Source organism: Dromaius novaehollandiae, chromosome 1 (assembly GCF_036370855.1).
Source record: "Dromaius novaehollandiae isolate bDroNov1 chromosome 1, bDroNov1.hap1, whole genome shotgun sequence".
Lineage (NCBI taxonomy): Eukaryota > Metazoa > Chordata > Aves > Casuariiformes > Dromaiidae > Dromaius > Dromaius novaehollandiae.
In genome coordinates, this window is record NC_088098.1 from 151,969,222 (window position 1) to 151,984,616 (window position 15,395).

Consider the following 15,395-nt stretch of genomic DNA (forward strand, 5'->3'; position numbering starts at 1 on the left):
GAGCGTTTGATGTGTCACTGTTACATGATGTAAACCTTTTCATAGTCTATAGCTATCTGGCTGCATTTTCCCATATTTGAGATGTGTGTGCTGCACACTTAAATATTTTTAGGCATCCCTCTTGCTTTGATCTGACAAGACTGCCTTTTTCTGAGAGTGTATTCATTACTCTCTTTATTCTTTGTGCACTGAATTCCTTGCACGGACTACTAAGCGCAGCATTTCACTGAGCACAGGTACCTTCTTATGCAACAGAGAGGAGCATTTGCTGCCCCAGTAGCATTGTCAGGACAGGAGAGAGATACCGCATCTTCAGACAGCTACAGATATCAAAGGAGTTGCAGACATGCAGAAGAAGCAGATGTAACATCAGAGGCCTGTCTTTCTAGTAAAATGTCCCAGAAACATCATAAGCTGTAGGGTATAGTGACACATTGCAGAGAAATCCTTGGTCACAGCTGACTATAAATAACAAACTCTTGGGGATTGCAGGCTCCTGTTGAGTTCAGAGGTTGGAAAGTGTCACTTCCTTGCAAAACTGCTAGTATGAAAGGTCTTTCAAGTCTCCAGTAGAGATTCTACTCAAAGCAAGAGGTATTTCAGATTAATCTGGTATGAGAGCAAACATGTGGGCACTGTGAGATGCAAGGCTTTCCCTTTCTTTGCCATCCTTGCACATACCAGCTGGAATCAGTGGGCTATTGTACAGTGTTTTTATAGCTCCTGCCTGGCCCTATTGAAGACAGATAACTGTGCACAAGCAATAATACGTGCAAAAAATGAACCTGGACCACCCTGAACACAGTGAGCTCTGTGCCTGTGAAGCTAATGTTGGATACAAATTGTCACACCTCCATCAGAGGGAAATGAAAGAAGTCTACTACAACCTAGTAATATCCCTGTGGTCATGGTGCTCATGTGGGAGAGAGGAGACCTATGTCCATATCTGTTGTGTTAATCAGGCAGAGGAGGAATCCTGCATACTCCCTGGGCGTTCAGACAACCAGGCTCTTGTTGAGCATCTTCCAAGTTCCTTACCAGGAATCTGCCAGTTCCTTTTGGTAATGTCAAGATGCTCCCTCCCACCCACAAAAGAACAACACAAAGGGAAAAAGCTTATAGCATTGAAGATGATAAAAAATATGGTAGAAAAGCATTCAGCATCTGTCAGCCAGTCAGCATCCTTCACTTAAACAGTAACAGCATCTTTCTTATAAAGAAAGCTGTCAAATATGTGGGAAGGAGACTGCTGGACCTCCCTAGGCATAACTCGGCAGAATGCTGGCAGGAAAGGGCTTGCTCACATCCATAGACTGTTGGATACGCTAACTAGTGAGGCCGAAAGTGATGCTTTGTTTTCCTGTGCTTTGTCTTTAGACTCCAAATACATGTTTTTTTCTTCTACACTCTCTACAAAAATGCCAAATCTAACCCATTTTGGCTATGCCTAATATTGGATGACACAATAGAATGTCTTGGAATAAGTGTATATTTAATCTTCTCATGTAGATCTTGAATTTTTACTCTCCCTCTTCTTCCTTCCATGGATATTGATGGCACTCTGTTTTCTCCCTGTCCTTCTCCATGGACATGGAGACAAAGAACTCATTTCTGGACATAGTGGGCCACCTAGAAAATCCTTTTTGTCAATAAGTTACTCTTTCTCAGAGAACCTTTCTATATCCTTTACTGACTTCTTGGTCCTGGTGTGTGATATTGGGTGTCCCACCATTCCCCCCTCTCTGCAAGCCACCTCTTTGTCATTTTCCAGTAGCTTTCACATGCGCTTTCTTCATTTTATTCTTACCATCTTTGCACTCTGTGTTCAGACATTGCTGCTGCCTGTAGTACATTGCTAAGATCACCAACCAAATGTCTATATTTGGCAGAATTAAAAAGATATATATCTTTTTTTATTTTTACTAGACATCTATTTAAGATCAGAGCTCCAGTGTGTTGCCACATCTTCTTCTGCAGTCCTTGCCCTGAAGAGTGTAGAGGCTGAACAGATGAAAAGTGGCACTGTACGCACAATACTTAAATTTGGCTTTACTGGAGTGATTTTTAGTCTAAGTATGAAAGAATGTCAGATAAATATTTACTTTATTCCTATCTGAACCAAACCATACACTCGTGGATTTTTTATCTGTAGCACAGCAAAATATATACCATGATGTCACATCCACTACAGATCTAGCTCAGGAAATGCTTGATTTCATATATTTATGGAAGAATACTATCAGATTTTGGCAAATATAGCATGTCTTAAATCCTAACTCTACTTCAAAGTAAAGCTGCAAAACTAGAAAGTCTGCCTCAGCTGTTCTCAGGGGCAGTAAGTACAAATATTCATACAAGCGTGAGCCTTCAAAAGGAAAAAAATGTGCATAACTTCATCAGATGTTCAAAATGAAAAATCTTTGACATTTTCCTTCTTGGCCTTCACTAAGGAGAAGATGAAAAGTCAGAGAAACTAATAGCAATTTTTCTCAAATCACAAAGAATTTCTGGTGCTAATGATTTAAGCACTATTAGATCTGCTATATGCAATTTACTAGCACTGCCTTTTCTCATATGATCAGAAGCATTCTGACAAGGAAATTGCTGAATGTTGCTTTTTGCAAAAGGGAAAAAAGAGAATTGGTCAAAGGTTATCCCAGTGTTAAAGCTAAAGAGACAAAAAGAGCTCTACTTTTAATTTCAGGAAATTGCATACACTTTGCTTGTTTGACTGTTCCCTTTCTGGAATACTTCAGCAGGCACGACAGGCAAACACTGCCAATGCTAATAAGACTGGCAAAGTCAATGCCCATATTTAGGAGGTCTCATGGAAAATACAATGGTGTTTGTAAATCCTGATGAAACTGTCCCAGAGCCCGTGCCTGTTCCTTGATTATGCCACCAGGATCCTGAAATAGTTCACTGGTTCCAATGACATTCTTCCAGTTTTGAGGAGACAATAAAGCCATGGTCATCCTTTTGACAGACTGGACTCAGCCCTGAATGGGCTGCTCTTCTTCTTTGGCAGTACATTTTGACCAGCAGGTTTTGCACCATGAAATATGTCTTTGTGTTTCCTATTCACCACTCCACAGACTTAGTTTAAAATTAGTAACCAAGCAAAATGTTTATGTAGCCACTCACTCACCCTTTCCCTCTGGATCATGGGAAGCCAAGATGCTGTATAATGCTTAAAGGCAATTCTAACCTGAATTGGGAATATGATGAGAATTGAATATGATCAGAAATAAATACAGTTGGACCAATATGCAAATTTATGTGATAACAAGAATATGACTTGTCTTGCAATAAATTTAATGAAATATAAAGTGGGGTTTTGGGAAGTTATTTTCAGCTAACTGGAAAGTATTTTTATTGTTTTCAAGTGGTAGTGCTTCACTAGGGAAAAATACAACTATTCGTGAATTGTGAAAGAAATAAAAAAATCTCCTGGGGGATTTTGATTGAGTGATACACTAAAAGCAGATACATGACGCATAAAGTTGGTAAACAATAATCTGCTAGGATAATAAATTGCATAAATAACAGAATACATTTTAAATTTTGAGAAGCCACAAGAAGGGTCATGAGCAGAATAGTTATGTACACTTTAGAGAAAAGATTACCTAGGATTTACAAAGAAAAAATGTGGATAATAATTTGGAAACACTGTTTATCCTAAAATAATAACTTCCAGAAACAAAAGAACTGCCTGTCTAGCTTAGACCAGCTGTTTCCTCTCTAATATCTGAGCAAGTCTGTCATCAAAAGAAGTGATGATTTCACTGCAGTTTTCTGGTGCATATACAACTGAATGTACAAAGGTCTGCAGCAAGAAGTTACCTGTTCTATTATATTGAAAGGGGGGAATAATAGTAAAAAATGGAATCCGTACTATAGAAGGGGTACTGGATATCTAAAAGGACTTGTATCCTGTTTTTTTCTAATGAAATTAGACTTATCTGACTATGCTGCCTCAGTTCTTCTGTGTCTGTCAGCCTATCTGATAATTTTAGAACATGTTAACTAATTTTAACTTAATGGATAGAATGGTAGAATTATCATAGGTATTGCATCTCTACTGGTACAGGAGATCGAGTCTATCTGAACTCCTACTGAGTACAACTCTATTACTAGACACCAAGTGTGCATACCTGAGAGGAACATTATGTATGAAAGCCAGAGGGAACTACCTTTTTCAAATTCTTTTGCTCATAGAGCTTTTGGAAAGTGGAACTATTTTTTCTGAATGTGAAGCCAAAAGCTCTATCAAAAAATGGAATCCGAAACAGATATGTGTTCATTGTTAGCAAGAAAATGACAGAAATGTTGGTTGGAGATTGATACTTTCCATTTACAAGGTCTGAGTTGGTCTTTTAGGATTCCCAGTTTTGCTTCTCCAGGAAATATTTGTGATAAACTGATATGGAGAAAGAGAAAAAGTGGAGAGTCCTAGATTCTGGCTGAAACCAGGAATTACAAAACAGGATGATGGATACAGCATGAAAGTGTGATATCTACCTATTTCATAGAGGCGGACCCGAAGAGTTTACAACAAAGCCAATCAGACTCCATGAGATACCGGTCAATACAATGAAATGATCAACAATAAAACTTGGGAACTACAATTACTTTGACATGATATCTTAAATGTTCTTATGCCTCCTGTTTGTTTCCTTACAATGAAAGAAAGTAGTAAGATCGATCCTGAAACCTAGCTGCAAAGATATTTTAAAATGACAACTTCAAAAGAAAAAAAAAAAACATCGCTTGGGGTTTTGCTAGCAGGTATCATAAAGGGACCTTCCCTGATAAACTTCCAGTGTCTTTCCTACTCTACACTGACGGGAATTCTGTTTTCAAAGGCTCAAAATTCAGACAAACAATTTAAGGAATGTCTGATGAGATGAAGGTGGTAATCCAAGTGGAGCAGCATCAAAGCAAAATTAACTCGTGCCCATTAATGGAGGAGATATAGTGCCATAACTCTAGCATTGCCATAAAAAAACTCCTTACCACAGCTCAGCTGCTTTGTGCTGCTTCCCAACAGCAACTCCTCTGAATTTCAAAATTTGTCCGAGCCACAGAATAATAAAAGCACCCAACACAGAGGGAACTGTACCTGTGTGAGGCATGGGAGCTCCAAAGACAGGGAGTTCTCCAAGATTGCCTGCGTGTTGTTACAGATCAGGTTAAACTTTCTACGGCAGTTGTACCGGAAGCAAATGACAATGCAGCTGAACTGTAAATCATTTCAAAGTCACTATCAAAAAAGGGAAAATGACTGATTCATTTTTGTAAATCAAATCAAAATCAAAGTTGCTTCAAAGCTTCATTTCTTTTCTCACCCTCAGGAGCTCATTAGTTGCAGCGAAGAGCTTCTACACAAATACAATATTGTACATATAGTAAGCTAGTGTCTAGATGACAGAAAAGTCTTGGAGAAAACAAACATACATTTCACAAGGGATCAAAAAGAAATGTTAATTGAGGTGAATGACTCTTTGATAAATACGTATTTATGTTTAAAAAATTAAAGTATAAGATTTATCAAAGTGTGATTGTTGCAAATAATAGATTTGACTTGCAAGATAAGGCTGCCATTCATATGATCTTTTTTCATTTATCACAGCTACATTAAAATGAAGTATCACACAAATAAAATTCAGGAAAAATAAATGCATCAGCATTGATAAAACTATGAATTACTATTTTGTGCCCAATAACAGAACAATATAATTATCCAGCTTTCAAGACATGAAGACATGTATTTTATGAATTATCAAAAATCACATTCTTAATTTAGAAAACTAAACTCCAAAGCACAAAACTATCCAAGGACTTTACCTTTCTTTACCGCAGTTTTCTTTCTGATTTCCAAGATTATTGTTATTGTTAAATATTTTCAGCCTTTCCTGGAAGGAAAGAGATTCTCTGTGTGGAATACTACATTCCAGTCACCTTATGGTGATAATACCTGTGGATAATTCAAGTCTGAAACCTCAACGGAACAATTACTTTTGTAAGTAAAGAATTGCTCATGGTTTAGCAGATAAATCAAATAATGACTGGTGAAGAGTTCTTCATGGAATTTTAATTATTTTCATTGTCACTAATACAATGATTAGTGGTAGTGGTTTCACAAGTAACTAATATCCTTTAGAGGGAGAGAGAGGGGGGAAAGAGAAGACATTCATGGTATTGACCGACAAACAGTTTAGTTTAAAGAACTCATAATAAAGACTGCAATGCTTTTCTTAGCTGGAAGAATGCAGCAATCATCTGGCTTTTCTGAAGATCATCTGCAGATAGCAGAGGCAGAAATGCAGAGACAAGACGGTACATAGTTCAAGCACACTTCCTCCACTCAAAATCAAATTATCAAAAGGGTATTAAATATTTCAGATATTTCTTGTTCATGAAGTTGTTTCCAGAAAAAAACAACTCTACAAAGAATACCTTTCTTCATCTTTCAGTCTGCCGAGCAGCACTATAAGCAAAATATTGTATAAACTAGAGGTGTGTGACACTCCAACATTTTTCACAGTGGGTATATTGTGGCTATTTTCAAATTTCAGTTGCAATGGTTTGTGTCTTCTCAGTTTTGCTTTGCCATGAAAATTGAGTAAGGCTGATTTCCTGAGTAAGCCATGAGCTCATAGCTAGTTTTTGTGAGGTAACCATGTGTTTTCTACGCATCCATGAATGACAGCTTCACACTGTAACCATCAACATTTTGTGTGCTCGTATCCTCCATGTCTAATCTACTTTATGTGGTGAAACAATGCATGACTTTGACTGCCTATAGGACTGTAATAGCCACACTTGTTAGATGAAAGGTCCATCTAGCCCAGTATTTCAACAGCAACCAGTACTGGGTGTTTAGAAGAATATGAGATTAAGTGTAAGCTGATCCTTCCTTCAATTTATCCTCCCAACTGCCAGGACCTTGAGGTGACAATATTTGCAGAAGATACAAAGTAATTTGTGTCTAGACACAATTCTGAAGAGTTTCCAAGGATTGTGGGAAAGCAGGTGATGAGGCGCAGTGATGACAAATGAAATTCTGTTGTTCACGAATGCCAGGTAATGAGTGCTGATGGGGATCATTTGACACTTAAACCACCTAGACGTGCTTCTGGGTTATGCATTAAATATAACTGCAAGAAAAACAGACCTGGCCATCATCGTGGAAAAATCAGTAAAATCTCAAAAGGTTTATCCTATTAGAAAGCAAAGCCAAGTGTCAGGGTGTGCAAATTGGGAAAAAGGCAGACTCAAATTCGCCAAGCTGTCTTTGGATATCACTTTACTTTATATGGTATAACACCATAATCAGAATAACTATCCAATCAAACCAAATCAGAATAAATATAATCCTTTCTACCTTTGGGCACATACCAGCAATGCAGCAATAGAGGGTAATACAAAGGTGCCCTCTTTCATAAACCCCTCTTCTGGGGTTTCTTCCATCCTTTTCTGAGACATTTGCTACTGGCCACTGATAGTCAGACAGACTTACAGAAACTAAGGAAGTTTACTTGATTTAAATGGAATAATATAAATCAGATCTAGTGAATATGGATCAGTTAAAATCATTTGCCTTTTGAGTTTATTGGGATTCCTGAAATTTATCCATTACTCACACTTCTATGTTTGTTTCAAATATTTTTCACAGTGGTAACACAAACTTTAAATTTATTCTGCAGGGAAATCCACTTAAGTTAGAATGATACCAACATGCTTGAGGGGGTCCTGGCAGTAGAATAGTCAAGAAGTCAGTTTGGAATATTTAGGAAAAGAAATCAGAAAAACCATAATGAAGTCCTAAAGCACTTTAAAATTGTTCAGATACCATATATTTCCAAAGGACAAGAAAAAGAGAAAAGACAGCTGATTAAATTAAACTGGGATGAAAGAGGATTTTTTTTTCTGCTACACCTGCCAAAAAATAACATAATCATCTGAGTACTGGCAAATATTACTTTAACTAAATATACAAAGTGACACTGAATGATCTGTCTTGTTGGCTCCATTCGTCCATGCTATATTTCTCCAAAAATAATTTGTATCGTGGATAGTGCTTTGCAGAATAAGAACACTTGTGGTATTATTAAAGAAGGTATTTTTAACAAAAACCTGTGATTTCCTAAATCACCACTCATATATGTAGAAACGGTGATAGAATTATGTATTTGAAACTTGGTTGTTTGTATCTTCTTCCTTTCTAGGTAGGAAGGAGGGAGAGACAGAGGAAATATTTTGAACTACAGAGTCGAAACAGGAGGCAAAATATATCACATACCAAAAGCTTACAATAAAACAACATAATGAGAACTGCATAGTCAGGCTGCTCTGCACTCCAAATCTTTGTCAGATCTGTCTATATCTCTTCTTAACTTTTACTGATGCAGTACATATCAATGCTAGAAAATTATTATTTAGATAGTACTGCAAGCATTTCCAGTTACTTGAGCAGTGCGTCATCCATCATTGTGACTACTTGTTTAATACTTTTGACATTTACATCGTTATCCTTAGGGTGTTTTTTGTTGCTGTTTTTAGAAATAGTTTTTCATCACTGACACCTCATTAACCTGACCAGGGATTCTCATACTGCTACTCTTGCGGCAAAACTAAAATCACAAATGCTATAGCACCTCACGTAAGAGATGAGTAGGGATTCTTTTTGAATTTGTCTGACCTTAAGTGCCTAAAACGACTGAAGAGAAGCATAAAAATAGGGTTGGAAGACCACAAAAAATGAATTTAAAAAATTTGAATATCTACAGCGGTGATCAGGGCCTTATTTATTTCCAGAAATAGTCCAATGTTGTATTGCAGCATAATGGAAATAGTTGAACTTCTCTAGGATGGACACAGGTACAATGATGTAAAAGTTGCCTAACATGAGAGCAAATTTTCCGTATGGGAAAGGCAGAAAAAAAGAACTAGTAAGAGACACCTTAATACCAATTCAACTGTGGTTATACAAGGAAGTTTATCAGTTTATCAGTTTAAAATCAGATCTTTCTCTGTCAGAGTTATATCTCTACAAAACTGAAAGGTACAACAAACTGAAGTTATATCTGACTTTCTCGGAAGTCACAGATACTCTCCACTTTGGAGGTATAGCAGCTTTATCTTCACTCCTCCATCTGACTAGAAGATACTTTCAGAACAAAGTTTCCCCACTGCTATTTTGCACAGTTCCAGCGTTTACAGTCCCTCTGAAGGGAACAGCTAAACTCAAAAGCTGAAAACCCAGAACAGTTCGTCAGTCTGGTTCACTCCCCATGTCCACAGAACTGTACCTGTACAACGGTGGTGGTGTGCGGTGTGCGAACATGGGAGTGTTACTGAAACCAGTACTACCACAGAAACAAATGTCTGCATAGCCTTAGTAGCAATTGCTCTCTCATGCTCACGTATACGCGGTGTGCCAGTGGGGATAGGCTGGGTGCCAGGACTGAGTTATATGGAGCTACGCACTGCCTGCTCCTGTAACCCTCTGCTCAGGTTTGCGCTGTAGACGTTGGGATGGTCTCTGGGCAAGTGGTCTGAAATGTCCTACTGGTCTAACTGTGTGCTTGCTGACTTGCACTAATTTGCAGTCAGCAAGTTAGTTTCTTCAGAAGCAGGCACATCATTTTTTCGGTATGCCTGGCCCCTCTCCAGCCATTAAATGACATCAGGAGCGCTGCTAAACTTCCTGCTTGCTTACAGGAAAGGGTTTGCAGTCTCTCCTAGGTTTTGTTTCAGTGTCCTTTCTTTAGCCTTGAAGTGAGCATGATAGGCTCCATGCTTGATAGGTGGTGCTGATACCTGCTGGCTGAAATTTAGCTCTCCTCCACTGCTGGTGGGCTGTTTGTTGTCCATGTCCTCTGTTCGCACTGCCTGGCACAGAGCTCTTGTACAGTTATTTCAGGGCTACTTACCTTTGGTTTACATAGCTTTTCAGAAGTGATGCTAAAAACTTTTTTTTCTTCTTCTTACTCTCACTCCTGAAATCGGAATGATGTAAAAAGTGCTGTTACACTACCCCAAATATGGATTTAAGTATTCAAGGTATGAAGTACATCATTCAGCCTGTGTCATCCACATCCTTGGGGTAATCAGGAAAATGTGGTGTCACTTGTTCTCCGACATGTTTTTTCCTGAACGTGCTGCAGATTTCACACTGTGATACCTTATCTCCAGCACTACAGTTTGCCCCTGGACAGAGTCCTGTTCAGGTTCTTTACTGCGACCAGCACTGGACACTGTGAACTCTCCTCTATTCAAGAACCCATGTGGGCTTTGCTCAACATTACGGACCTCCTATGATCTGCTATTGTGGCAATCTTTTTTCTAATACAAAATCCCATCACATGGAGCTATTTCATCTCCATAATCCCACAGCCTTTGTATGGTGGTGCTTAGGCTTTTTTTGTTAGGCTCAGTCTAAGATAATTCTCTCAGGCTGCTGTGAAGTTGGGTGATTTTGCATTTCTTGCTTGAACTTCTCGAATTTTGTATCAGTAATGGGTAGCACTTAGATCACATTTACTTCAAACTCTTCTTCCTGCAGCTTCTTGCTTTCACTGTTTATCAGTACTCCTGAAAGCATGTCTGGTATAAGAAGCTCTTTATTGGGCCAGTATTTCACATTTAATGAGGATTTTTGCAATTTCACGATCATTTTCTGAAGTCTAAGTAGTGCTTTGCACAATGGTTTCTGTAATATGACTTCTGAAGGTTTATGGCCTGCATCTACTGTGACCTATTTCTCTATATAAACTTGCTTATGAAACCACTCATAAACAAGAACAATTGCTGGCACCTATTTCCCAGGCTGAGAACTGTACTTTTGTATTACAGCTGGTGCTTCAGAAGAACATGCAGTCTTGCAGAAGGGTAGGGTACATGGGCTACAAGCTATATTTGGATTTTTTTGGCTCTAGCCACATGAGAGGGGTCAGTTGCCATTGCCTTCAGCAGGCTGTTTCACATCCCGGCTCATTGCTAGAGACTTCCCCCATTTCCTGCCTCACCCAGGACCACTGTGCTTCCTGAATGGCTTTTTGTAAGGCCCAACTTTTTCAGGGTTTCAGATTTTCAAGGTGGGAGTGTTTTGCTCAGTTTAACTCATTATCAAGCTGCTGTATTTTATAATTACAAATAAGGAAACTTGCTTAGTTTTAATGGAAGCCTTTATGCTCAGGCTTCCATAATTATCTTTGTAGTCTACTTTATTCACTCCCCTGTTATTTGCTGAAACTCAGTTTAGTCCTGCAGTCTGGTCTGCTCCTGAGGTTCACTTTTGTTCCCTCAGAGCAACAGGCAGAGCTTCCTCGTGAGCATCTGTGCACAAGTTTGACTTAAAGCCTATGAGTAGTCCCAGATTAACTTTGGGAATTGGGATTGCTGTGAAAAACAGAGATATCCACAAACAGCCCTCACCCTCATAAAGGACAAGCGGCAGACACAGCACCCCGTGAGGGCACTCTGCCTGACCAGCAAATTGCTCAAAGTGGGAGCAAATCAAAAGTTCCTGTTGGGCTTTCATGGTTTTCCCAATAGCCCTGGTACAGCCCAGCCAAGGTTGCAAAGGGCATTTGAGTCCCTCCAACAACTGCACAGCTGCTTAGATCCAGGTCCTGTACAGTCTTGCTGCTAGCTTAGCCCATCACCAGTGTATAGACTATTCTCGTGTGCCAGGTTCCAGCCCATAGTTCCTATAATAAACTTGTGATAATTAGAAGCTCATAAGTGCAGCTAATACACATTAATTCATGAGGGAACTAACAGTTAATATATATATTAACATTAACTTCTTTACCTTCATACCTCACATTCCCTTGACAGGGTTTTAATTGGCTGCACCTGTAACTCCTGCAGTGCCATGTTTCACTTGGATGTCATATACGATTTGGAGGAGTGCAGTCTATGTAGAGTGGCAAACAGTCTGTAGAATGCATTTAGATACAACAGATAGACACCAAGAAATTTGTGAGATTTTAAATGTCAGTTAGGAAGCTGGAATGGGTCCTCCTCAGTAGATATTTTTAAAGACTACCTAACACACCTTCAGAGTATGGATCTGGGGAGATAAGTCTTCACATGGTAAGTTGATTTGCTTATCAAATTATATCAAACAATACTTTTAACATCTCTTACTTTTCTCTGCTTAATTGACTTGATTCAAAAATTTATTTTGTTTTTGCACCAGAATTACAAAAAAAAAGTACTCTATTAAACTAGAAACAAATATTTTAAATCCAAGAAATGTTAGAGAGACTTGCAAATGGCCTAATGAAGATGATGGCAAGTTGACCCAGCTGCTTTAGTCATGAGAACAAAATTGATTTCCCCCCTCCCTGAGTTCAATGACAGTGAAAATAAAGCTTTTAGTAGAAGAAAACTTGTAGTTCACACAACATTAGGCACAGAACAAATTTCTTTTGCACAGCTATTTTGTGTTGGCACAAACCAGTGTGAAACCTGTCCATCGTGTTAATAATCAAAGCAAATGCAGATATGTTCAGAACAATTTAGGCTTGAAAGTTTCTTGCAGCAACAAAGACACTATGAGTCAGCCAGATGTTCCAGAATGAATTATTCAAAAAAGGATTTTCAGCTAATTCTGTGAAATTAGTTTTTCATATTTTGCATGAAACAAAAAGATGTTGAGCTTGCGAAGGCAAAAGCAGAACATCCAAACTTTCTATTCTTGGTGCATATAATAAGTCTGTCTCTTCAGCTCAAAATTTACAGCAGGGTAGGATAATATTATGCGTTATTAACATGCCTCCAGCATGCTATAAAGTACACCAGTGGTTTTAAAATGTTGCTGATCCCAGAGAAATGCAATATAACCACTGTGACTCAAATGCCTAGTAAAAAGTAACCTAGTCCTTCAAGAACCCCAGTTACAATATGTTTAAAGGAACCTAATCCCTCTGTGCTACCCATACAGATTTAAGAGAAAAGACTCTGTTTGATGATAGTGCTTTTAAATCCATATTCTGAAAGAGTTTTAAAAGCAATCTGTAATGTAGAGTGAGATATCGGATTAAAAGACTTTTAATCTGCAGTGATCAATGGATTAACTTGAGATATAAAGTAAGCATTTGGCTTTTACTAGGCTGATCTGCCTTGAAAAGGGGTTGACTATTTCAGAGTCTCATGCCCTTCATAAATTTCCTGCTTCTTTAAAGTTCTGGATTAGTGTCCTTGATGCAGAAAATGCTTTTTTCAAGGAAAATTGTAGGCATTACCTGACATAAAATGTGTTGAAAAGGATGTATGATCACAATTTTAAAATGTTTAATTGTTCCCACCATGCATTTTACAATAAATCTAGCATTAGAACTCACTGAGAACAAATCAATGACTATTAAAATGTCAGCTAAACAAATTGCAGGAATAAAATACAGTCATTTGAAAAAGAGAAAACCCCAAAATCTGGAGCATAGGAAGAAAAGAGGAAAGACCACCACTATTGCAGGAGTTCTTGAGGAGTCTCTCTGATGGAGCAATGTGGATCAGTTCTTCTAAAAAACAGGAGGAGCAAAAGTAAAAGAGCAGAGAAGAATCCAGGATATATTAATTGCCTGGGCTGTATCTTTGCAACTACCACGCATGTGAAGGATAGACAGGCAATGAGACTGGCACTGTGGAAGCTCAGGATCATATGATGACTCTACAACAATATCTGCGAGCAGCTCTTCCCCTCATGCAGGAACCAAGAGGTGGAAGATAAATGGAAAGTGATGGAGAGGTTGCCAGGACAGCTGCATGGAGGAGCTTTGTCATGATGCGCAACAGGAGGTCAGCAAATTCTGGAGGCGGGTGGACTGATAATCTGAAAACTTGTGAATTTCTGTTTTATGGGAGACAGAAATGTTTTACACAATGTGTAGTCCGAGTAAATAATATTTGTATAACTAAAGCAGAGAGCATATTATCACCTGTGTGCTTTCTTTCATGTCATTCTCATTTACAGCATGAACTTTTTGAGTTCATCTGCAAAGCTTGCACCCTATCCACATTTAAATCCTTCTTGAAACCCTAATTCTGTCAGCTTTCATGAATCTACTTGGATTTTACTTAAAAATAAATCCTCATCCTTTGCTTTTAACTTTCTTTAATCTCTGACTGACCTTGGTGTAGGCACTTCTCAGGGCCAAGAGCCTGTACTGTACTGGCAGGCCACATGGACTTTGCTAATGAAGGAGTGAGTGTTTTCTTTGAAGATCAAGAATAGGAAAAACACCTCAGTAATTCAGGCAGAGAAGTAGAAAAGGAGGACTAGCTAACCTGAAACCTGAATCCTTAGAGACACTCTGTCCACAGAGAAAATAAAGCTTCTGAGGTCGAGGTTTCAGGGAGGTTTCTAACTTGAATCCTGCCATGGACAAGGTAAAGCGGGAATGGTGCTGAACCTGACTGAGGTTTTGCAAATCTGCTCCTCTCCTGAAATTCCAACTGGAATTGAAAATGTATGTGTCAATCAAAGGTGATTATGTCTGTATAAAAGGTGTGTATCCCAGAGCAAAATGATTATATAAATATGAAACTACATCAGTAACTGCTCATGCCTGTTCTATTTCACCACACTGAGAGCCCGCACAGTTAGCGCTGCATTCCTTGTGTGTTTTGAACTAACAATGCAGGCAGTTTAGGCTTTACTCTGCAGCCAGTGTAAATTGTTATGATTCTATCGATTTAAACAGGAGTTATGCTGATTTGCTGGCCCCAGGGACATGGTGCAACAGGGTAACAGTTTGGCATCTAGCTGAGATCAGCTGTAAGGTAAGTAGTCAAACTTCAAAATGCTGTCAGCTTTACTTCTCCCATTCTGTTATCTTTCAGCTCCACAATAAAACTTTAAGGTAGACTCTAAGATTGATCCAGGGGAAACAGAATGGCTAAACAGCACAGAGGATAACTATACATTCATTCATTAGAAGGCCATGATCTTTCATATGGTGCCCTGACAACAGACTAGGCATATCATGCTAACTCACACCTGGGATTTGCTGCTGGTCTTAACTTCCCTACAGACTTCAGGTGCACAGCAGAAAATGACAAAAGAAAGAAATGTGAAAGGAAAGATGTTTTCACCCCCTCACAGGCAGAGAGAGCTTCCCCAGGCAAGGCCCATTCCCATGCAGTCCTTTCCAATCACTATCAAAACAGAAATAGGAGGATGCCTATCTTGCTAATTTCTAAAATGTTAGGAAGGAGAAGATCTTTTCTTCTTCTTGTCCTTGTCTCCTGAGATGTGCCAGGGTAGCAAAACATTAATAATTGATTATACTAACTATTACTATACTATTTCTTTAAAAATTGTTAGAAATCAGTAACTAAAATTAATACGGCTGTGGGAAGACACATGTAAATGCCTAGTA